This window comes from Dermacentor andersoni, chromosome 7 (assembly GCF_023375885.2).
Source record: "Dermacentor andersoni chromosome 7, qqDerAnde1_hic_scaffold, whole genome shotgun sequence".
Classification (NCBI taxonomy): domain Eukaryota; kingdom Metazoa; phylum Arthropoda; class Arachnida; order Ixodida; family Ixodidae; genus Dermacentor; species Dermacentor andersoni.
In genome coordinates, this window is record NC_092820.1 from 92,694,339 (window position 1) to 92,720,129 (window position 25,791).

The 25,791-nt window shown below is 43.0% G+C and overlaps 1 long non-coding RNA gene across 1 annotated transcript; it reads left to right on the forward strand.

Annotated features, from left to right (window-relative positions):
• The first annotated feature begins 15,846 nt into the window (after positions 1–15,846).
• LOC126534133 (uncharacterized) lies at positions 15,847–25,395 on the forward strand. The gene is made up of 4 exons (XR_007600245.3): positions 15,847–16,058; positions 17,094–17,271; positions 20,024–20,078; positions 25,299–25,395. It is a non-coding gene; the product is annotated as an uncharacterized lncRNA (long non-coding RNA).
• Positions 25,396–25,791: the final 396 nt, after the last annotated feature.

Sequence of the window (25,791 nt, forward strand, 5' to 3'; positions counted from 1 at the left end):
GTAACGCATCAGAAGGTGCTAAGAATCTCTGGATCGGGACAGGCCGCCAATGGAAACTGACACATGCAACGTTTAACACCCGAACACTCTCGAGTGAGGCTAGCTTAGCAGGACTCTTAGAGGAACTATCAGACATTGTTTGGGATATTACCGGCCTCAGTAAGAAAAGAAGACCTGGTAAGGCTTACACATTGCTCAATAACGGCCATGTCCTCTACTATAGAGGTCTCCCTTATAAGAAGCAACACGGGGTAGGATTCCTAATCCATAAGGCCATAGCGGGAAAAATTGACGAATTCAACAGCAATGACGAGAGCGTTGCAGTAGTCGTAATCAATATTAATAAGAGGTATAGATTAAAGGTCGTACAAGCCTACGCTCCAAAATCCAGTCACGACGATGAGGAAGTAGGTCAGTTTTATGAAGACGCTGAATTAGCGATGAGAAACGCGCAAACTCGGTATACAGTAGAAATGGGTGACTTCAATGGAAAAGTGGAAAAAAATCAGGCAGGTGAACAGGCAATTCGAAACTACGGCGTTGATTCCAGAAACGCTAAACGAGAGATGCTGGTAGAATTCGCAGAAAGAAATAACCTGAGAATAACGAACACCTTCTTTAGGAAACGTAGCAACAGAAAGTAGCCCTGTAAAAGTCGTATTGGCGAAACGAGAAATGGAATTGATTTCATACTTTCTGCCGATCCCAGCATAGTGCAGGATGTAGAAGTGATAGGTAGGGTAAAGTGCAGGGATCATAGGTTATTGAGGGCTAGGATTCACCTTAATTTGACCAGAGAAAGAGTAAAATTGGTAAAGAAAAAAGAGGTCAACTTAGAAGCAGTAAGGGTAAATGCAGACATATTTAGGCTGGTACTTGCAAAAAAATATGCAGCCTTAGGACAGCGAGACGATGACGATGACATAGACGTAATGAGTGAAAGAGTAACGAGGCTCGTTTCAGAAGAAGCAATTGAAGTGGAAGGCAAGGCACCAAGGAAACCAGTAAGCAAGCTCTCCCAAGTAACAAAGCACCTCATAAAGAAATAACAAGGACTGAAAGTGTCCAACTCAAGAGATAAGATAGAGTTTACCGAGCTGTCAAAACTGATAAACAAAGCGAACATAAGTGACATTCGAAACTGTAACGGGAGAAAGACCGAATAAGCCGTAAAAAATGGACCCAGCCTGAAATGAGTGAGAAGGAAACTTGGCATAGGACAAACCAAGATGTATGCACTGAAAATTAAGCTGGGCAATATCATCAGCAATCGCGAAGGTATAATAAAAGCAGCGGAAGAATTCTATACTGAGCTGTACAGTACCCAGAGGACTCAGGAGTATTGTATTCGAAACAATAATGAACGGTATACAGAAACTCCTCCTATAACTAGAGATGAGGTCAGATGGGCGTTGCAAGGCATGAAACGGGGAAAAGAGGCAGGAGAGGATGGAATAAGAGTCGATTTAATCAAAGATGGAGGAGACATAATGCTAGTAAAACTGGCGGCTCTCTATACGAAGTGTCTATCGACTGCAACGGTAGCAACAAACTGGAAGAATGCAAACATTATAATATTCCACAAAAAGGAGACGTTAAAGAGCTGAATAATGATAGACCCATTAGCTTACCCCCAGTATTCTATAAAATAATAACCAAAATAATATGCAATATAATAAGGACAACACTGGACTTTAGTCTACCAAGGGAACAGGCTGGCTTCAGGAAGAGATACTCTACAATAGATCACATCCATGTCAATAATCAGGTTATCGAGAAATGCGCAGTGTACAATAAGCCTCTTTATATGGCTCTCATAGATCACAAAAAAAAACATTTGATTCAGTAGAGCTACCAGCAGTTATAGAGGAATTGCGTAATCAAGTACAGACAGCTTACGTAAATACCATCGAAAATATCTGCAGAGATTCCACAGCCGCCTTAGCTCTACACAAGAAAAGTAGGAAGATGCCTATAAAGAAAGGGGTCAGACAAGGAGACACAATCTCTCCAATGCTATTCATTGCCTGCTTGGAAGAAGTATTCAAGCTATTCAACTGGGAAGGTTTAGGAGTAAGGACCGACGGCGAATACCTCAGCAACCTTCGGTCTGCCGATGACATTGTGCTATTCAGCAAGACTGCGGACGAGTTACAACAAATGATTGAGGACCTTAACAGGGAGAGTATAAGAGTGGGGTTGAACATTATTATGCAGAAGACAAAGATAATGATAAATAATCGGGCAATGGAACAAGAGTTCATGATCGCAAGTCAGCCTCTAGAGTCTGTGAAGGAGCACGTTTACATTGGTCAACTAATCATAGGGAACCCTGACCATCAGAAGGAAATTCAGAGAAGAATGAGAATGGGTTGCATCGCATACGGCAGACATCGTGAGCTCCTGACTGGGAGCTTACCGTTATCATTGAAAAAGAAGGCATACAATCAGTGCATTTCACCGGTGCTGACATATGGCGCAGAGACTTGGAGACTGACAAAGAAGCTTCCGAACAACTTAAGGACTGCGCAAAGAGCGATGGAATGAAGAATGCTAGTCATAACTTTAAGAGACAGAAAGAGAGCAGTTTGCATCAGAGAGCAAACGGGTATAGATGATATTCTAATAGACATTAAGAGAAAGAAATGGCGCTGGGCAGGTCATGTAATGCGATGATTAGCTAACCGTTGGACCATTAGGGTGACAGAATGGATACCAAGGGAAGGGAAGCGCAGTAGAGGACGGCAAAAGACTAGGTGGTGCGATAAAATTAGGAAATTTGCGGATGCAAGTTGGAATCGGTTGGCGCAGGATAGGGGTAATGGGAGATCGCAGAGAGAGGCCTTCGTCCTGCAGTGGACGTAAAATAGACTGGTGCTGCTGCTGCTGCTGCCGCTGATGATGATGACGATGATGATGATATGATGATGATGATGATGATGATGATGACGATGATGAAAGGAGAGCGTTTTATCTATCTTTTCGAGACATTACGGGTAATAAGCTCTTGAGGAATATTTACCTAGAAAATATCGTTTGCGTTGAGTGGGAAGGAATGAGTAACGAAGGGAATATTTATTTTCCTAAGGAACTGAGACTGAGGTGCCCTTTATTCCCGACGCTGTTTATGACGTACGTACATGGTAAGGGTGGAGAGGGCACCAGACGCATTTAATATAAGGCTTAATCGCTCATATATAGGCACACACAATAGCTTAGCAGCAGCTACCATGTTTGTTTTATGCGGATCACATTGTGTTGCGTGCTAACAAGCAAAGCCATATGCAAGGTCTAGCTAATATTTCTAAAGAGTAATGTGGGAATTTCGGATTGAGATCTAGCATTGAAAACCAAGGTGTATGGTAATAAATGAACAGTGAACAGAGTGTCTATACAGTGCATGGAAACGCATTGGGTAAAAAAATAAAGACTCGCTGGTAGATCTATAAACAAAGGCAATATAGATATGGAAACTGAAGAAAGCTATAATAGCATAAGGGAAGAAAAATGCGACCTTTATGAAACGCAGAGCGCTATGTGGATACAATACGCATGCAGTGCTCCGGGATGTTTGGAAAAGTGTAATGCTTCCAGGACTAGCATTTGGAAATGCGGTTGTTTGCTTCAAGTCGTGGGTACAATCAGGACTCTATGGCAACCAATGGTGATTGGGACGCCTCGTATTGGCGCTCACGGGAAGAATACAAATGGATCTGTAAAGGGTGATATGGGCTGTACATGTTTTTAAGTGAGGGAAGCTCAGCGTAAAACTCATTTTGAAGAAATACGGAGGAATATGGAAGAAATTGAATGGGTTGCGAGATCGTTCATAGATATTCACAGGAAACACATTGCCTCACAGTGGAAGAAAAGAAGTAGGAAGCTTACCAGCAAGTATGTGACCACCATAGTAAGCAACACGAAGACGAAAACGTCAACTTCAATGTCAGAGCGGCTGAGACGAACTCCTGGGTGGTGGCATTGAAAACAAACTCAATTTGAGTAACTACCTAAGAGGTAAAAACAAAATCAGGAAAGAAACGATTTATGATAACTCCAAAGGAAGCACTTTATTTCTGAAGCGAGATCAGGATGCCTTATAACGCGTAGTTTAAACACGAGGCACGCCAGGCAAGAAGAAACATGTGCTTGCCACGGTAAAGCTATGGAAATAATAAAACACGTTTTATTAGGAATGTGAAGGTATCCACCCAGCTATCGGAGTAGGCTTCCCTTGCCTCGTTGAAGCCCTTGGGTTCAGAGAGATCTCAAGGAAAGAAGACATGCCCACAATAGAGATTCGTAAAAGGTGATTGCAGGTTCGGTGGCAGAAAGGTATGGAGACCGCAAGTAACGCAGGCGTACAAAAACCAATTTCGCATAGTCGTTCTGAATGTGTGACGCTGGGAATTCTTTTGTCTTTAAAAAAAAAGTTTGGTAAGATATTAAGAAAGACAGGAAGTTGGCTTGCCAGGGCGAGCTTCGTGACGTCAAGCTCCCTCCAAGTTTTTGTTTTCTTCAAGGGGACGATCGACATCGAATAGCGACCGGAAAAACGAAGCGGAATCCTAGGGTTCATCATGTGCGAGAAAAATGGTCTGTCTTAGCTCTTTACTCGTCTGGCACAAGTTCACTAAGAATTCAAAAATTATTTTGCGTAACTACCCTGAACTGTTTCTTACACTACGCTGTCCTTCGAAGCGCCCGTACGCAGCTGGATTTTGATAGATTGCACGAGCTTGCTCAATTTTGTTTCTGCAAGAAATAATGTTTTTTTTTCCTTTCTTCTGGGCAGATGTTCATATACAATGACATATTGCAAGTGTGCAGGGAAATACAATGCGACTCTTGCATAGAGGTTGCAGCGAGCGTCGTTTCTTTCCATTTTTATTAGAGAAAAGCTGCATTGGCTAAAAAAATTCATTTCCCCAGATATGCTCTCGACTGTGGCTTATAAATATGGCAGATGAAACCTTATTTTCTTTGAAACAAATTTCAATTTCTCAATAGATTTGCAGATCAACACACTGTTTTCTTCGTTTACTGATGTGATTTATTTTTTATTGAAACTCTTAACACCAGATGTGGCTTCATGTACTCGAGGGTACCTCAAGGCAGAGTCAATCTATTTTATCTACAATGTTCATTTTATAAAAGCTGCATTTCTCACTATAATAACTGAACAGGTACGGCTCTTGATGAGAATATATGTCACGAAGAAATGTGTCCATTTTTACAACAAGGATAAAGCAAAACGTATAACCAACAACAAGGCTCCCAAAGTGGCATTAACGGAACTAAAGAAAAAGACGTTATAACAAGTACCGACATAAATTCTTGTGTTCAGTGTTTTTCGGTAGCTCTTGATTACGGTATGTAATTACGCTTCTGCGCGTAGTTACTCAGGACTCTCTGAAAGTTATTAGTGCTGTTAGTTGTATGGCGTTTACGATTTTAAGGCGCAACTGCCCCTACTCCTTTAACACAAGTGACCGCCATTGTCACGCTGCTGTCTTGCATTTACCAGGAGCAGTGAACCGCAATTACAACCATATCGTGGTCGGCTATTGTTTCGTAATAAAGGGGGAACTTTTGGGGCGCATATCTGTACAACAACGCTGCAAGGCGAGCTCATACAAATTTCAGAGCAAAAAGCCTCGCATCTGAAGACAAATTTGTCCAAGTTCACGGACAGAACCGAGGACTGACGCTTTTGCCGGGTGGTCGATACGGTGTAAGCTAATAATAAGGTTCGTATGGTTGAAGGAACGCGCCGTAAAGATACTGACCCCATGCTCGATTCCCCATACAAATCATTCTGTTTTCCTTCACAGCGAAGTTTTCTTTTTGAGAAACCTCTTTCTAGAATAAAGCTTTCTTTCTGACAAAACTGTGTGGGTTTTCTTAGTAGGTGGGGACTATATTTGGATGAATGACAATTTCCAGCGTCATTGATTCTCCCTTACATTGTGGTCTTCCGAAGAACTCATTTGCCACAACTTCCCTGCATCTAAAGTAGAATTTGTACACTGCTTCCTTTTTCCAAGAAACTGCACAAGCATTACGGAAGAAGCGCATCTTGACAGAGGCTCTCTAATACGAGTAGACTCCTGCCTCACATGGCGCCATGACGTGGCCACCTTCCTGTCCAATCTTCACAAACTGCAATATGTTAGGTGACGCGTACGTTCTTAGGTGTATCTACACTAGGCAACCACGGCAAAGTCCACAAGCCTGGCACAGGCATTTGGTGCCTAGTGACAACTGTGTGCGTAGAGCTGTGTGTGTCCCTGTGTGTCTTCTTTTGTCCCGTATTTTAATCGCCCTACCGTACACCCCTTGAAGTAGGACCCGAGAATACGCGGGTCCGACCTTCCCGTGCTCATACGTGCTTGTGTTAGCCGTGTCCGCGACAAACAAAATCCTGGTTGGTTAATGGTCACCTTGTATTGCACTGCATGGGCCACTCGGCAGACGCAACACACCACTTCGGCCCCGGCTTCTCTGAAACGGCAATACCGGATAGACCTCATCTGCGAAATTCGCTGCCACCATTTCATCGCAACTACATCTGCATCGTCATTTTTTTGTTTTTTTTTTTGTCATGTTTGAACCTACCTCCGGAAATGTGCCATCAGAACACAAGAATGTAGTTATATTGGGTGACCTGATTATTACCATGCTTGAGGATAGCAGTTTTAGTTACAATGAGTATGCCAATTATTTTTTTATGCTTTGGTTGCGAATCTTTACTCACAATTCCTGCTAGATGTATTCCTGGACGCAGTAGCACACTTATTGACTACGTCCTTGCAAATTTCCTGTCATCTGACCACTGTGGTGCACTTGAAATGGATTTCACTGATCATTATCCTGTTTTTATTGACATTTTTCATTTATAACTCTGAACCTTTCGTTATGCAGATGATACATCTATACTTCCTTCTGACAAATCCATCCGTTCTTTGACTCTGAAACTGAACAGACACCTAAATACCATCTTAGCCTGCTGCCGACATAAGTCTTCATATTATTCCTTCAACAATTAACTTCATAATGTTCCATTGAAATCAGAAGGTTTGTTTACATTTACATACGATCAAACTTATATGACATGCACATTGCTCTTGTTTACGAATGCTCCTTCCTGGGACTTCTTCTTGGTGTCACGTTAAAATACGATAACCACGATGCGCATTTAAAAAGCTAGCTTATGGCATTATAATGTTAGAGCCCGCAATCATTTTAGCACTCCGACCTTGACTGCACAATACTAAGCGTTTATTCACAGTCACATTACTATTGTATGGTGACATGGGGCAATACTTACTTAACTTCTTTATCACCTATACAACGCACATCAAACCAAGCCATTAGAATAACAACGTTCAGCTCATATCACAGTACTGCCTGTTCGCTGCTTCATAGTTATGATATACTCTCAATTTCTAGCCTATTTAAATATCATATCACCATTATTTTGTTCAAGTCATTGAATCATCTTATGCTGGTAAGTGTATTTCGTGCTGCTGATTTTCTTAACACTAATCCTCCAGGCATTGGTCATTTTCCTGCTTTATCTATTTGGGACGCTCTGCCCACTAGCTCAGACAGTGTTCGTCACTTGGTACTTTTAAAGACATTTGTTTTTCTACTTACTGAATTATTAGGCTTATGTTCATCTCTTAAGAATAATATTGAATGTTTAAATCTTTTGTTTCATATTTATTTATATTTATCTGCACTTATAATCCTGTTCAGATGCAACTACGTTTGAATTCCCCCAGGATTCCTCTACCTTTTCACTACGTTTATTATTGGAATATTGATCTGTTACATTAGGCACTGCACTAGTTTCTAACCTTAGACAGGAGGTACCACGACAGCCTAGTGCTCTCGGACCTCCTTCTGTAGATTTCTATGTAGGTTCTTTTTTTTGTTATGAACTTGATGAACTTTATTGTGATTCTGATTTCTTCTTCGTCATGCTTTTTATTGTTCCCCTACTTTATAACCTTCTTCTCTTGTTATCGCTGTTCACTTTCTAAAATGGAGGTGGCACTGTTATCACTGCGTGAGCTTTCTTTTGTCATTATTGGTTATAGTGGTGGCGTGCGACTTAGGTGCGAAAAGTGTGTTTATTGACATCACCTGTGGAGTCCGCTTGTTTGCCCGGTTGTGGGTTTAAGACATTTATGTCGAACAAGGACGCACATAACTATCAACAAATTGCATTCATCGGATTTTGAATGAGACACAACTATGAAACCTTCGTCTGTTTTATCGAGAACAAAGACAACCTTCATGGTTTCCATGTGCTTCACTGTAACCAAACACTAAAGAAGAGATGAGAAGACGACACCACAGCGCTTGTGGTGTCGTCTTCTCGTCTCGTGTCCCGTCTAAGTTTTGCGCTGCTCACACCAGGATGGAAAACGAACAAGCCCAAGCTGCTATTCTAGCGAGTATAGTGTTTTGTGGCGCAAGGACTAAAGATTGCCAAAGTGCTCTCGCCCTTCGAAGTGGATGAATGTTCCAATGAAAACACTACACCCGCATACGAAGCAACGAAAAGTGCGAGGGAGAACTTATTTCTTGAAGTCCAAGAAAATTACATCATGAGAAACTATCCACCCTTAAGTAAGTTTATGAAATCGTTATTGCAGCAAGCCGTTCAGTTATTTAGATTCGTGGAGTAATTCATCAGAAAGAAATTATAGACCTAAGCGAAGCTAAAATACTCCTAGGAAAGCGAGAACAGAATGGGATGAATGTTAAAAGAATAATTATTAGACTTGACGACTACAAGATCCCACTGAGAATATCATGACATTGCTTTGGTACTCTACCTGAAACAATTGAAGTAAGCTACTCGAAATTGTGCGCGTGCCATTGTAGTCCGAATCCTCATCATTGCTTTGGGTGCCAATAGTTTCTACACACGTTGCATAGCTGCCGAGGGTGACTGACCTGTAACCGATGCGCTGCCCACAATCGCTCGTTTGACGACTGCGATGGTACGGCACTGTGCGTAATTTGCGATGGAGCTCACGCTCAATATTCGCTTTGGTCTACTTCGAAAAAAATTATGTTGTTACTAAACGGGAAAAAAGGTCACGTTCCATAAATACGCGCCAAATTATTTTATTTGCCGATAATGCTAGTTTAGCCCCATGGTGGATCAGGTGGCAGAACCACGTTGTACGTGTGCAGCGGAAACCTCACCCACGGGCAATAAGCCTCCTGCCCTGCAGTCATACCACTGTGATGCTGGTTCCTTGTTAGTTTTGCTACGGGTGAGTTAGGCAGAATCTTAGTGCATGCTATCAAGGACAACGTCGTTTATGCCCGGAAAACACGCAACATTGAATGCACACAGGAAATAAAATATGCATAATGACCAAACAAAATAACAGCAACAGACAATTACAATTGAAATTTCAACAGTACTAGCACACTAAGTAGAGTTATTGCCTATTGCAAACGGGAGTATGCAGTATAGTCAACACCAAAGTTCACCGTTGACTGCTGTCATCTTCTTCTTCTTTGCAACGCCACCTGGTGCATTCCCTCGCGCACTTCACTCATTACACACGGAACGTAAAAAACGCACTGTTGTTCTCATTGCACTTTTCCCGGCAGCCTCGGCTGCAAATATTTCCTTGCTAAACATACAGGTTTCCCTAATTTCATTAATATTATTATTATTATTTGTTTTGAACACATATACACATATACACAGCAATGCAATAACATGCTGTCATATGTTTACGGATTAAATGTAAAAAATACCGAAGTATAATTGCGTTGGATGGCACTGCAAATAAAGGCCGTCATGTTTACAGCAACTGCCCATAAAAAAGTGTGCATTCTCTAATTTCATTTCACGGCACTACAATCACATGCCGTCGCACTTGTGGAAATTTTTGCAGTTTTCTTTCTTTAAATTTTCGACCTGCGATTTTCGAGGAAAACTAACCTGCAACATTTATTATTCATCATTCTTAGAGTATGCCCCTTATTCTAAAAGTCTCCTTTAACAAAATTTTTGCAAATCCTTCCTCGTTTACCAGGTACGACCTAGATTAAAATTGAGTAGCTATACAGCGCATCTGAAGCAAGAAAATTGAAGAAACTGAAGCAAGAAACTGAAAAAGGTTCACGGCAATGAAACCAAAGCGACCACTGATACTAACGTGAAAGTATATTTGCTCTTATTTTTAGCAGGACTCCCTGTACCTCAGGAAAGAAAAAGTGAGCAGCAGTCTAAGCTATTGAAAGAGCAAATCGATAGAAATGTTCCTGAACAAGGGCAATTCTCTGCTGTTAGACTACTAGTGCACCAATACATAGCAATACCTCTGATTGCCAAACCGTGTCCGAGAATGACTTTAGCATGGTCTGTAATACGTCAAGCAACAAAACGCCACCATATTGTACCAACATGTCTTAGCTTATTGCTCTTTCTAGGCAGTGATCTTACGTTTTTCGGACCTTACACTATACGCAAGAGGAAATGTGGATGGCAAGCTTTCAGTATGTACGCCATACGTACTAACCGCAGTGAAAGCCTGAACCAGCACCATATTCTGAAATACAGACTACCGACGCTTGCAGCCGCACAAATGCTTCTCTCATAAATTATTATGTTAAGTGAGAAGGTGGAGAGTAACTGCTGTATTGCACAGAGTAAGTACGCTGGTTGCGTTGAAGAAATATTTTCATTATTGGTGAAGTTCACGCTAGAAGATGGCCGGATGCTTGAGCTGCATGATAGAAAATGAATACAAATAATAGGTTCCAGGGCATAGTAATTTTCGCCACAGTACTGCTCTCGGTATGCTGCAATTCAATTTAACTTTCAGATTTTAAGATAGCTGTTTGAGGTGGAAAAAAATAGATCATACCAAATATCCCAGTCGCTTTCTATGATTCGATGCTCGAGGCTAAGCACATTTTTATGACCCGGCGGTTTTGCAGGAGGTCTTGTGCTGCCACTTCAGTTCATCTCAACGAGTGTTCTCGAAGGTGGTAAACCAAGGCAAAGCAAGTGGAAAAGAAAGATCTAGTTCCAGTTGCAAAATTGGCGAAATAGGCCGCAATGTGGTAAAATTTTTAGCTCTTGCATAACTTTCTTCATAGCCTGCACGTTCCTTCTTCCCAGCAGGAGTTACCTTGCTTATTGCTACGCGTCGATATGTCCCGCCTGTGTATAAATTCAACATCGTTCTAGGAGTTGTCTTTGTTGTTGTTGGCCATCCAACTCCTCGCTTATAGTCACACTAAGTGATTGGTGAGGTTATTCGTGGAACGTTCCATGTTAAAGCTGCAATAAACTTTCAGGGCTGCTATAGAGTAGATGCTGTTGAAAGTTGAAATCAAATGTTGAAATTAAAGCAATAATAGTACGAATAATTAATAAAGAATAGATGAAAAGCACACGCACAAAGATAAATACGCAGACTTAACAGGGCATTCGGACTCCATAATAAATTCTTGGATTAAGGAGCAAACGTCCCTGTGGGTGCATTCCAGGTTAGAGGCGCCAAACAAAGAGTCCGAGTGAAACGCTGAAACTTGCTATCACTGTCAACGCTTCACCCTTTGGGTGATATTGCCACGTTTGTTACATTGTAGCAATGCTCCTCTAACGATTCATTAAGGCAACGGCCCGTCTGCCTAATATACCGCTTCACATAAGAAAAGGGGATTAGATAAACAACACCACTTGCGCGCATGAAAGAAGCGGTTCTGTGTTTCTTGTCACAATACTTAGGCTTCGTGTAGCTGTACGTTAAATAGAAGATGCTGAAGATCTTTTGAAGCACAGAAAAAGCAACACATTAACCTTTTTCTTAAGATTATTCGGATGACACGCTATAATATTTTACGGATGACACGCTATAACGACTACGTACTTCGATTTTCTTGCGGAATGCTACACTGTCGTTTGCCTGGTTTAAACATTCCGGACCAATAGAAAAGCAAGCAAAGTTAGAATGTGCAATAGGTAGCCTGCGTCAGAAAGCGTTTCGAGCTGGTTATATCAACTATCTGGCATTGCGTGTGCACGTGAGTTAGCTCGTGAAAAAAGGCGAGTGTAACTATGCGTCGTTTCACTAAGTTGGATTAGTTAGACCTACAAGACATGGTCGAGCTTGTTCTTTTGGCTGGTAAGGCCTACAAATACGATTAGGATGAAACGTGAATAAGATTTGAAGTAATATTGTCCTTGAACTGCAGGCAAAAATTCGAAAAAGCCTTTTTTTTAATATGACATTTGCGTAGCAAATTTTGTGCAGATTCGAAACGGATATATAAGAATGTGTTAGTCAATACACAACATGTGTCTTAAAATACAAAGTAACAAGAACCATGAATGTTAACTAGAAGGAAGGAAGGAAGGAAGGAAAAAGTGGAGAAGGAAAGGCAGGGAGGTTAACCAGTTTAGCGTAACCGGCTTGCTACCCTACACATGGGAGAGGGATGGGGGCGATGAAAGATGGGGAAGGGAGAGAGAGAGAGAGCACACAGCACAGCACACACACATCGTCCGTTAGAGTCCATCAATCTGGCATTGTACGTGATATCACTGTCACAGCCGCTTGTCCAATCCCGTCTCTTTCAAAAACCGAAGTAGTCCCTTCGTCGCCTTCACCTGCGATGTCTTCTGTCGGCGGCATGGGAAAATCGTGTCGAGGGACAATGGTCTAGTGTCAAGGTGCGCGAGAACGGATGCCAGGGACTGTCGCTGAACATTATATTCAGGACAGTCGCACAGAATGTGTTTCAGCGTCTCCTCGCAGAGACAGGCATTGCAGAGAGCGTTGTCGGCCATTCCAATGCGGAATGAGTAAGATTTCGTGAAAGCCACCCCTAACCATAAGCGATAAAGCAGAGTCGCCTCGCTTCGGCGGAGTCCAGTTGGCATATAGAGATGCATCAAAGAGGGCAGGTGGTATTGACGGTTGCTCTGGTTGGTCTGGCTGTTTGGTGTGCACCATAAAGAGAGCGTCATCTCCTGTGCAAGCACTCGAAGTCTGCTAGCTGCGTCGGATCGTGAAAGCGGTATGGCCTCGTCTTGTGCGTCTTCAAGAGCTGCCCGAGCGGCATTATCGGCGTCTTCGTTTCCAGTGACGCCGCAGTGACTTGGCCGCCACTGAAACGTCACGTGGTGTCCTTTCTCCTGTGATGTATGGAGTAGGCATCTAATATCGAATACGAGCTGTTCGAATGGCCCGCGACGCAGAGCTGATAGCACAGATTGTAGGGCTGCCTTTGAGTCGCTGAAGATGGACCATTGTCGAGGTGGCTCCCGACTGACGAAACGGAGTGCAGCGCGAAGAGCAGCTAGTTCAGCAGATGTCGAGGTAGTCGGGTGGTCAGTCCTAAAGAAATGTCTAAGTTGATATGGGCTCAGTTCCAACGCAGCCGCTCTATGCTGCCGCTACAGTTTAGCGAGAGTATTTGTTGGGGAACACTAGTGAATGCAAAAAAGCCAAATTTGGCGAGGACTAACTGTGGAGGATTAAAATGTTTCTATCACACGATAGATATCAATACAAGGAGCGAGGCAAAGTCACTCACCATTCTCCTTACTCCAAAAGTACGTACTTTGCGAGCTTCGTTGCTAGAGTTGCTTCGACTTTTACAACAGACAGCGCACCACTTTGCTCGACCGTGTTTGCCTGCTGTAGACGGGATAATCTCTAAGAAGTACCGTGCTGTCAGAGGAGTAAGGCCTGTTCCTGAAGAACATGCACGCTTGAGTGTGCAGCAGCACGCGATCCTCTGCCGCCATTTTCAGTTTTTTTTAAGATCTGCTTCACGAAAGGAATCTTACGCGCTTTAGCGATAAAAGAGGGAAATCACCAGCACGTCAAATGCAATGGACGAGTCTAGCCTGGTACGGGAACTTAGAAAGAGCAGTCAAACAAGTAGACGGCAGTCATTATCCCAAAAAAAATTGTAATCAGGTAAGACTCGGCCCTTATATATTATGGAGTTGAGACAGGCAGGTTATCAGTGAGCGTTAAGCGCTAAAACATAGAACAGGCATTCTAAAACAGCGCTTTAGCGTTAAGGGTTAAAACATCTATGTTGCATTTGTTTTCATTTCTGTTTGTTGTCTGTGATGTCTTCTGTCCTCCTTTTATTGTTGTTCGCCCTGCGCTACTCAATACGAAACTCATTTACTAGTAAGCGCGCATATCTACCACTTAAATTACCAATCTCACACGCGTTGCAGTATCTCGCAATCATAAAGCTATTTTTGGTTTACTTAGCAGTTGTAGTATATATCTGCAATAGAAACAGCTAAAAAACTGCGGAAGCGTGCACAGGAGCACGTCACACTGCAAATACAATTTGAGGTCATGTACAGTAAAAATTTAGTACTCCTTATAATCATTAGAACACGGTTTTTTTTATTTCTTCCGTGATAAATAGCTGTATCCTTGCATTTCTATTAGGCAGAATCGAATGCATTCGTTATGCTAACTTGTGCCTTTCTATTGTCTTGAGAAACGGAATTTTAGTTCCTGTTCTTATGGTTCTTGCAGCTGATTACCTATTGTTTTTTAACCGACTACTCGAACTTGAGGTTTTAAAACGGCTAATATAATAGGTCTACACTAGCTTTTACTTCGGGGCATTCTTTCTGTACTTTCTTTTGTTTAGTGCACTGCAGTCGCGCATTGAAGTAAATGAAATCTCCCATCCGCTGTTTACACGAAGTTCAGAGAGCTTGCTCTTCCCGTTGCGTCTTCATGTTGCCAGCACTATTTCCATTCTTCTCAAAATTAATCGTGCAATCGGCACGTCATTTGCGTGCGGTGCGGTGGAAACAGCCCGTTTTGACAGATCTTTTCATTACCCCTTTTTAGGCACAGCAGTGGTGGCAGCCACACGGGATACTTCGGACACAGGCTGACGACCCGCTGTCACTAGCCACATTAGTTTGGCCGACGGCCAACTACTAGTGCTCAAAGAACATCCTTCCTTACCATGAAACGCTTGTTAAACATGCAGATGCGTTGAAAATGTTAGGGACTATATTGAGGAGGACCAGCCACTAAACGATTTATCCTCCGCTTTGGGGAATCCAATCCACGCCGCGCGCGGAATTTTCGACAGTGCCACTGGCTGACTAGCGCGTTCAGTGTTAAGCGTGACAGAGGAGCCTGACTACACGCGCGCCTTACGCATGACGCGTTTAGGAGCTTTCAACACGGCGTGTCGATAAATCGCTTCATTGCTAATCGCAGTAACGTCAACAATCCTCGTATGATGGTTCCTCCCGAACTTTTCGCGAACGAATTCTACCAAAATCTATACAAGCTACATCTGTCAGCTTAAACTGGAAGAAGGGTACCTTTCAAATACAAGAACCTGTTGTTGCCTTCGAAAGTTTCTATATCAAAAATTGTCTTCGTAGTGTTTTCCTGTCCGCAATTCTTTTTCTTTTTTTTACATTCCGTCCTCCCGTTCTCTTTGTTCATGTTTCTGTCCCTGTGCATATTATTGCGCTCTGCTCTTAGAGCAGCAATATTAGGCAAATAATCGCGCCAGGTACTGGTGCGACCTAGTATTACAAATGTCACCAGTAATATAACGCTATTCTAAACTCTTACATTGCTCTGTGCAGCGTACATAAATACAATTGCGTGAAAGAGTTTGACACATGCTGTATGACACATGCTGTGTCGAATCCTAAATCGCCTAACTGCGCAGTTTCGTATATTTCCTACTTCGCCTGTAGTGTGCCGCAGTATGACTAGACAGCGTATTAGCTGGCCAGATGGTCTTTCTTTTTCTTTGGCTGCTGCGTAGCATGCTACATATATTTAACGGGCGTGGGCATTACGTGCACAATGGCATATTCTACAGCACGCGAGGTTTCCAGTATGTTTTCTCCTAGTGTTACCACAGCTGTGCTGCTTTTCCTCATTGTTGCAGCCACGGCGAGTCAAACCTTAGGCAGTGTATCTCCGAAAGACTTATGCCTCTTGGACCAAAGAGTACCCGGATGGGGAGGAAACAACGGAGGACAGATGTTCGTAAGTTATTTAAGTATTTGTGAAAATGTACAGCTTGGGCACTACAATTAGTTCAGAACTACAATTATACCCGGTTGTTTACTGGTGGCTTCGTGTAGGCTCTCCACCACAGTGCGTCATTGAATTGGTTTATTCCTACAGCATTATGTAGTGGCAAGGCAGCCAGTTAATATGTGTAAGGAGACGCCTTCCCGAAGAAAACGTATATCTTCGTGCAAATTTTCAAGCAACGTAAAAGTAGTACTTAGGCGTCATTGTTTCAATCGACTGTTATAGAACGCGCTCACGATGGTATGCGGGGTGCTTCTGAATTTAGACCTAGAATGGGTGAAAGCATCGTAAAAAACGAGGAAACACGGAAGAAACACACACAGCAGTGCCTGTGGTGTGTGTCAGCCCTTCTATATTGTATTCAGCTGACTTGCCCAGCGTTGCACATTTGTGTAATTTAGACCGCCCTGGTTCCCCTTAACTACATAGCAACCAAAGCATGGTATATTAGCGTTCTCCACCTAGCCTCATCGGAATGCTACCATCACAGCCAGTAGTCGAACCCGCTACCTCGTGCGCAGCAAGCAGACAGCTGTGGGTACTGAGCCACGGTATGGGTGCTCCGGAAAGGGGGTGCGGCAGACGGCTGAGGAGAATGCGGTACACTGTTGATGTCATAACTACGAGTAAGGCTGTCCGTCTCCTTAGGTAAGGTGAGCCCGAATGCCGCTGCGTTACCACGGATGCGCTGGCCTGTATTGGGCAGGTTGGCTACTCCTACAGTGTTGTAGGGTCTACCGGGTACTTTTGTAAAGATAGGTACAAGTACCTGCTCATTCCCTGGGTATTTCGTATGTACACAATGTGTCCCGAATCCTGCTCTTGCACACTTGAGTTTTACTCCTCAGTGTTCAACTATGCGATGCATCGAGTGGCGCATGCATAGGAGTTTTTCTAAGCAACTGCACCTATGACTGAAGGCATAAATTCGTAATGATAATGTAAGATTAAATGTGCATTGTTTGTTATTTGCTTTTCTTGCAGACTAAGATGAAAGGCCAGGCCTGTAAGAACACCGAGGAGTGTCAAATGCATTTATGTTGCCGAGTACGCCAATCGGTGGGTACTTGCCAACCGCTGGCTATGTGCGGACAAAGGTGCTCGGAAGATCAGCTCAGGGGTGGCAGCTATTATATGTACTGCCCCTGCAAAGCCGGTATAGGTAAGAAGCTAGAATTTAGTGAGCATTGAACGTCGGTACTTTGTCGCACAATTCCTTTACAGCGTTGCAAGTGCGACGAGCCTCTGCCCTGTGTTGGCGACTTCACTAACGCGTAGTTCGAGTTACCACTGCCGTGATCTTTTTTCGTTCTATTGCTGTGTATACAATTGATTTGTTTTGATTACTACCCTGACACAATATTCTTTCTTACTATGTCCTTTCTTGCATTGGTGATGTACCATTTCTTTTTTTTTTCCAGCACAGAAGTTTTAGCCCCTCATTTCAAAGCCATATGGCATGGTAAAACTTTATTCTTGTCCTCCTTCGGAACGTGCGTAAGCACGTAGTGGGCCGCTCCCACGTTGGTACGGAAAGACCGAGCCTCTATGCTGCGTCGCGGGCCCGATAGACAGCCCATAGATGTGCTTTAAGACAGGGCTTGCTTATTCGAAAATGCATTTTGTTTAGGTGACATGTTTTCTACTACGGCAGAACAAATATACTCATATTATTACGTATACATTATTTGCACATTAGACTTGAGCTATACAAGAATTCCTTTTCACCTTAGCAGCTCAGTGGTACGTACTTGCGCTGCCAAGCTCGTTTATTGTGCATTTGATGTATGTTGAAAAACTTCATATGGTGAATTTTATAGCATCCAAAAGCATGCGTTCTAATCAAATTTTGGCTTCAGAATATAAAGTCGGATAACTTATTTTGAAAAGCTTGAGCACGCACTTACTTAAATCGCCATTGAGCAATTCATTGTAGTGATTCCGTATTGTCGTTTATTATCCGTTTCGCATACATGAAATATTGATTTGTGATAGTGTTCACAGGTTAAACTCGAAGAATCACCGGATATAGAATTCAGCAGAGAAATCACTTGCACCTTATACTGTGCCGAGTTTATACATAATTTCTAATGTTATTACTCTAGCTAACTACATGCAAGTACTTCCTGTATAAGCCATAGTTATATTCAAGATTTGAAGCGTCGCTGGCGTGCCACCTCTAATAAAAAGAAGTAATGAAGGTAGTGGGAATAGGTTAGGTCAGTTTAGCACCGAAGCTGGCTATATCGGTGTTAAACAGCAAGACGAAAAGGAAAAATCTGGAGTATTGCCCTCCTCATGAAGTCGCCAAATAGGGTCGCCTAAACAAAATGCCTCTTTTTCCGTTCTTTTAAATCATTCATCGAATCTGTCAAGGAAAAGGTAATGATTGTCGAGAACAGGACAGTTTCATTCAATGCGGTGTCTTTTCAGTAGTAGATGACCTTCCGTGGTGGATGGACAAATGGTGTATGCTAAAGAGAAATACAGTTTGTTTGCGTGCCTGATTGTTAGAGCCAGCTGTAGCTCCAACATATTGTGAGGCAGTACAGTGACTTCGACGTTAGGCGTTTTTTTGAACATAAAAAAGCAGCAGTGATAAATATGGAATGCCCAGTACCCTAAGGCGCCGCGAGACACTATTTTTATGGCAGGATGAAACTACAAAGCTAGTAACCTAATACACAGTACAGTATTACTAACAAAGCAGTATACGTCATTCAGCTGCTAATTGCTCCTGTCCATTTGTCATTTATTTTTATGATATTTCTTACGCGTTGTGCATCTTGGAAAATCACCGCCCTAGCACTCCATGTAGATGGTTACCCAGCGCAGCTGAAACGTGCGGCCACGGTGTTTGTCACTGGGTTAATCCCGACGCTTCATTAAACGACGGATTGGTATGCTGTCGGATCCTCGGTACTCAGTTGCTGCTCGAGCTCGGCTGCTCGGGCCTGTTCTTGTGCCCAGACTACAGCATCAGCACGGTGTAAATGAGCACGTTCCCCGTTCTGCTCGCGGCTTTGCAGATCAAAAGCTGCCTGCTCCTCAGGAGTACGTATGACGCCTGACCTACCCAATTTGAAACCGGAGAGAAACGGCTTCACGCGTTCGGCTGCGACTGCAAGCAATCGACGTCACTAATGGCGCAAGTGACTCGATCGGCCAGTCGCGCTGCAATTTCGCACGCATTTACGGGCCCCTTTCACGCTTGGAAAAACACTTTTATGTAGCACGTATTGAGAAACAGAAAGCTGTATCGGGAGGTTTTCATGCTGCTCTACAATTACCTGATTGACAATTTTCATCTAATTGTAACGTTTGAGAAGTTCGTTAATTAATCAAGACTAATTATCTAATGAAGTGGATTGACAAAATATTTGGGTATCTCCAACTGACGGCAAACAATATTACCTTGCTTCTGTCTAGCTACGTGGCATTCGCATATTTTTAAACTCTGGCTAAAGTTAGCTGGGACATCCTGTATGTACGCGCTTCTGGAAAATATTTACAGCTGAAAGTGTGCGCCTTATAGATTGCGCGAGAATATGATAATCTGGCAATATTATAGTAGATGTAGAATTTCATGCGTATTTGTTGTCTGTGTACTTCATTTTCTCGTTGTAAAACGCCATCATTAGCCCGGTGTTTTATTCATATGACAAAGCTATACTTCTTGAAGGACTGCGTATAGTAAATCGATGAGCCAAACGTGAACAAGGTGAATGCAGGAGCCAACGTTCACGTTGGCTCATCGTTGGCTCATCGTTGGCTCATTCACTTTGTTCACGTTTGGCTCATCGTCCTGAATTTCCATCTCCCGCATTCCCCGTGTTTTCCCTGCGTATAGTAAGGGTATTTCGCGCATTCTGCCAATCGACTATTGACGCACTCTCTGATATGTCATGTTTCAGGGGCTTGTGAGAACGGTACATGCTTGCGATGACTCTTCAAATATATGGTCCTTAGGTAAGTCACCAAAGTTTGATAAAATGAAAAATGAGTAAGCGCCGTACGGTGAGTGTTCGGGCCCACTCCCGCAACAACCGAATAGTCTACCGGGGTGCGACATTACTATAAGGGCGGCATGCAATAACACTTGTGGGCCTTACTTTAGGTGCACAATAAAGCTCTCCAGGTGGTATTAGTAAGTCTAGAGTCCCCCTTTACGGCGTGCCTCATAATTTATTTCAGTTAGACTTGCTGGTACTCACACAAATCAACATTGAATTTATTCAGGCTCAATGTAACTCACGGGTTCATGAGCTTAGAGTGAGTCCGACATATTTCGACTTACGGAAACACAGATTCGTTCGGACTCAAACTTACCTGGGCTAACAATGATGTTGGCGCAGGGGAGGAGGAAGCGAGTGGTGATGCATGCAGTTTACGCTTTCCTCGGGTGTTTTATTTTTAAGGTTTCTTGGACAAAAAGTGAAGGGCTACGCCCGATCACCGGAATTTGAAAAAGAAGGAGAACTGGCGCCAGAACCCATGTCACGATGACTGTCGACGGTAGTGCAATCAGCATCGAAGCAATGTAGGGGCACACCGCGCGGTTTAGGTCAAGTGTGTTTATTATGTGTAACGCTCATTTTTAGACTTTCCTTGTTTCGGCTATGTAGGATGTAGATTTTCTCCGGTATCCACCCACATTGCTGTGTCACTCGCTTACCAAAGTCGCCATTGAGCATGACGGTGTGTGGACGAATGTATGACGATGACACAGTGTTGACCATGGAAAGATGAACACGGAATGACGTCGATGGAACGGCCAAGGTAATGACCACGGCGTTACGACAACGAAATGATTCTGAAATGATGACGATAGTATGACGAGGACAGCGTGACAACGCCGGCATGAAGACAACGGGAAAGAGACGAGTGTAAGACAACAACGGCGTAAAAACGACGGTATGACAACAACCAGGTGAAAAATGTGGAATAACGATTATGGAACAGTGACGACAGAATGCGACAACAGCACGTCGATCGGTAGGTGGAAGTGACTGTCTCACGACGATGCAATAGCGTTCATGCCATGACAAGGGCGGTCTCTAATAAATGACGACGGCACGATTGCAATAAAATGACAGAGGCTGAACGCCGTTGGCAGTTTGATGACGACGGTACGACGACAATATGCTGATATTTCTGAAGTGAACGAAGATGGGCAAACAGAAGTGATACGACGGTGGCGTGACGAAAATCATATGAAGTTAGAGTGGCGAAGATGGAACGCCCGCGACAGCATCACGACAATTGCGTCACGATGACAGTATGGCGACGATGCGTTGATACGGCTACAGCATGACGAGAGTACCATGATAAAGCTGTGATGACGATAAACAAACCGCCACAATATCATGACGACGACTGTATGATAACGAATGTGCGACAACAAATTTATTCTGACACGAGTTAACAGCGATGGCGTCACGAGAACGACATGACGAGAGTCGCATGACGAAAGAAGGAGTGTCAACGTTGGAATGACCACAACGGGCTTACGATGACGCTATAGCAACAGATGCATCGCGACTGTGTGCCGAGCATGGCATGACGACAGTCAGTTGACAAAAGTGGGATGACGGCGATGCATCGACTGCGACAGCATCCCGATTATACACATATACTTAACGGCCCAAGCTATTTTATGGCGTAGAAGGCATGACGACGGCGGCATAACGAGAGTGAAATGACGATTCTGCAATGGCAACGATGGAATTACCACGACGGCACCCGACCGTGTACATGACGACGAGTGTGGGATGACGATGGCGAGGCGATGACAGCATGATGAAAGTCGGCTGACGAAGCTAAGTGGCAATGCTAGAACGACCACATAGGCATCACGGTGACGGTATGACAATGAATGCATGACGACTGCATGATGACAATAACATGACGACGACGGCAAGGCGACAGACAATTGGAGAAGAAAGCTGGAATGAAGGCGATGCAAAGGCTATGGCGATATCACGACCACCAGTACGTACACACTGGTCCAAGTTATTAGACAAGCTAAGTCCCTTAGTATGCGTTGTAGGTGTAACGACAACGGCGTGACGGGAGTCACATGACGATGCTGGAGTGACAACGATTGAGTGACTGCTACTGCATCACGACCATGATTACATACCCGGTCCCCGTAGCTCGAGGACAACATGCGCTATTATGCGGGCGGGAGATAGATAGATAGATAGATAGATAGATAGATAGATAGATAGATAGATAGATAGATAGATAGATAGATAGATAGATAGATAGATAGATAGATAGATAGATAGATAGATAGATAGATAGATAGATAGATAGATAGATAGATAGATAGATAGATAGATAGATAGATAGATAGATAGATAGATAGATAGATAGATAGATAGATAGGTGGGGTACTCAAATACTGATAATCGCAATAAAACCAGGGCACAATGTAACACACGGTAAATCTCGGACATCGTCATACATTAACAAAATTACTGGGTTTCCCATGAAGTATATCTGTGCAAACTTCCCGACAAATGTTGAGCTGGATAAGTGTTTGGATGTCCAGACAACTTCCTGTTTAAAATGGCGAAAGCATATAGCTAACATTTATTCTATCGCTGGACACAAACTGGTGTTATTAAAACACTAATTACACAGCTCTACCTGTCAGTTAAGAACAAAGGCATATAAAGCAATACTCAAACCCTCTCCTGAATGCGCGAATGTCATCTGGGACAGCCCTCCGCCCACAGCATTGGTTAACGACGAGCCGGAAAAAATTCAACGCACACCCACTTGCATTGTTTGTCTATACCAGCTACAGCCGCTGAGACTCTCCGTCTGAGATGCTCTTCTCAGTGAGATCACATTTTAGACTCGTTGAAGGACAGGCGTAAATCAGCAAGAGTTATTACTCCATTCACTCTATTTTGAAAACGTGGGTCTAAAACCAGAAGAGCACATGAACAAAAGATAAGCCTAGGGCATCTCATCATGAGCGAAACAAGAGTGTTAAAGCAGTTTTTTTTTTTTTCGTGAACAAACTTGAATTCCTTGCCTGATAATTCAAAGTTGCTCGGGTTAGTAGAGTAGTTCCAGTGTAATTTCGTTTTATTTAGTTTATTTCATCACCTGGTTGCATTTATTCGTTTTGATTATTCTAATGTATTGCACTTTTTTAACATTTGAAATGTTTTTCTATTTACAAGTTTCATTGACACATTGTAACAGTGGCTGTACATATCTGTTGGCCCACTCCTGCTTCCAACCATTGTGGTTCGCAAAACTGAACAAACAAATAAAAAAAAATTTATTTCATTTTTTTTTTTTCGGTAGGGGGAGGCTTGTGCTGTCATTTCGCGCTGTACTTGATTCGGTGGTCTGTAAAAAGCAGGCAAAATATAAAAGAAAAACGTGTGCCGAGTTCATTCTTGCGAACCGCTACAGTGCTGTTCTTAAACACGCGGTGAACAAATTAATTATGCCAGTCTAAAGGACTGTTATGAGCACAAATATAACATGTAGAACTTCTTGAGGTGCTTCCGACAGTCATGCACAATTTCAGGTTTGCCTTAGGTGGGAAATGGATGGCTTGCGCTGTGATTTCTTATAACTTGGCTGCGACCGTCTCCTTACCGAGGTCAATAAGGGTTACATGGTCAGACGCAAAGCTCGCCGCTATACTCACGAATTACTTTCTGTGGCTATGCAGGGAAAGCTACGGTGGCAAAGCGCGCACAACTTACAGCGCTTCTGAAAAGAGTCCCGCGTTTTCGCCCACGTTAGTCTAAGCTGGGGAAGAGAAAACAAACTCCTTCTTAGCAACAGCTAAATAGGACAAAACGTACCACAGATTTTTTTGCGAGCACTGCCATTCTTTTTTACCTGCTAGTGAAATTAAATGACATTTATGTTTATAGTTGCTATCATTAATTACAAATAGCGGCGTGTTTATTTCATGTGCATCATTGAAACAGTGTCAGCGCCACTATAAGTTAAACATATTTATAAACTTTAAAAAAAATTCGGTAGGGCATTCTCATGTAGTAATGACTTGCGGCGACGACTATTGATAAACATTCACTTGTTTTGCCGTTGTAGACAATTAAAGCATATCTTCCACAAATTTAGTCATCATGTAAGCAACTTAAGCCATTTGCATGTGTTACGCAAGCAAGTGCCGCAACCTTTATTAGATACTTACCCTGAGAGCAAGAACTGAAGTTCAGGCAAGGATGACCGTCGCAACGCAATAATCCTCGCTCATAGTCTGGCTTTCTCAATTTCATGACATGCATATTGTTTAAATAAATTACTGCTTACTGCCAAAGCGCTCAGACGCCTTTGGGTTTGAACTCTCTATGTACAATGGTTACATCGAAACGACATTGGGACTGAAAACACTGCAATGCGCACTGTTGTACAAAACTAATTAGTAAGATTCATCAAACCATTACCAAAATAACTTGATGATTTAGGCTAAACCGTCCATTTCTATGCAGCGTACGCGCGCTCAGACCACGCCTCGCGTTTGCACACAAGTGAGCAAATATGCAATACTTGAATAAGTGATCTTTTGCTCATTACTAACTACCTTTATTTTACTATAGCAAATAATGCATGCTGCGTGAAAAGAAATGAACTCCAATGCAACAGAGGATTACCTGTTTGGATTGTAATGAGAAATTAAAAAGAAATCATTTCTGCAGTTCAGCGTCCCGAAACGGCACACTGTCTTATCAAAGACGCCTAACTGGAGAACACCTGCTTACTTTTGACAACCTGGGGTGCTTTACCGTTTACCCAATTCGCCGCGCACAAGCGTCTTTCTTTTCTGTATTTCTGGTACATGAGTGCGTGGCCGCCACAGCCAGGATCGAGCGCCCGACCTCGTGCTGAGCAGAGCACCTCCACAGCCGCTCACCTACAGCGGCAGTTGATTGGAAGATTTGCGTGCATAGGAAGGAGTCAGCATACGCACGACAGTGGTCATAATAGATCGCTAGGAAACTCCTCCACCCTCAGAGTAGGCGCATAAGGAGATTACATTTATTATGATTATGTCATGGTCATGAAGTCTACCATCTCTCCCGCGGGTTTGCCGGCGAATTTGTATTCGTGCATCATAACACATCTTTCTAACAATTGGTTAAAGTGGCAGAAGTTTGTGTGTGACTGCTTTTCTTGCTTCTTTTACAGCTGCTGTGAAACCAGGTGGCAATGTGTGGGAAAATCTTATACCGTCTTCGTGTACAGAAAATTCTAACCAGACTACTATAAAGATAACCTTACTGTATATATATATATATATATATATATATATATATATATATATATATATATATATATATATATATATATATATATATATATATATATATATAAGTGTGTGTGTGTGTGATTTCTTTAGTCCGAGTAAAAACTACGGGTGATTTCTCCTATGCTTTCCTAGGCGTCATTGTTTGTTGCGTCTTATGGTATGACTAATTAAACGGGCCCCTCCGTTTCCTTTTGCTTCGTTCGTTACATATCGAGGGTCTCGCATCCGGCAGCTTTGAAGCCTTCAGCTAGCACGTGTGGCTTTATATACCAGCTACCTTCACCCGAAAACGTTCACGTAGGCGTGACGCCTGCGGCAGAAAGGGTGTTCCACATCCACCGCCAAGGCCATGAGTGGTGGCGGCCGCTGACA